Genomic DNA, 634 nt, shown 5'->3' with positions numbered 1-634 from the left:
GTGGCGGCCCGGCCGGGCACGGCGTCCGCGGGCCCGCTGGGCTCCTCGCCGCGCCCCGGGCGCGCCACGCTCTGCGGCGCCGGACGAGGGCCGCGTTTGGGCGTGTTTGCCGCGACCGGAGCTGGGCTGCGGTTCGAGCCGCTCGGAGCTGAGGAGAGCGGCGCGCTGTGTGCACCCAGCGGCGGGCCGGCCGTTCCGCTGTAATTTTAGTTACTGGAACTCGCGCGGTAACCGGTTACGTAAGGGAGCAGCGTTCCAGTTCAGTATCGGTCCGATCCGACGCTTTCGGTCACTTAACGTGGCGATACTTCACGCGACATGGTAGATGATCGAGGCCGCTTCCCCTGCGGCTCCCTGGTCGTTCTGGAAGCCTCTGATGCCGGGGCTGGAAGGGGAGCGTTGGTCTGGGACAGCGCCGGGATTGCCTGGACAGAGCTGTGAGCACAGGGCAGCTGGCAGTATGAGGTGATGTGCCTGCCTCGGGGCCACCAGCAGATCAGCAGAGTTCCTTCCTTGAAACAGCACTTGCTTTGCTTGCTATTCATGCTTCAGGAGGAGAAATGGAGCGTGCCGTCCCTTGGTGAGCATGGGTTGCTCATGGGTGGGCTGTTTGTGTTGCTCCTCGGAGGTGAAG

This window comes from Centrocercus urophasianus, unplaced genomic scaffold, assembly GCF_019232065.1.
Source record: "Centrocercus urophasianus isolate 14NV4802_14NV808 unplaced genomic scaffold, USGS_Curo_1.0 seq_559, whole genome shotgun sequence".
Lineage (NCBI taxonomy): Eukaryota > Metazoa > Chordata > Aves > Galliformes > Phasianidae > Centrocercus > Centrocercus urophasianus.
Note: the sequence above shows the minus strand (reverse complement) of the source record.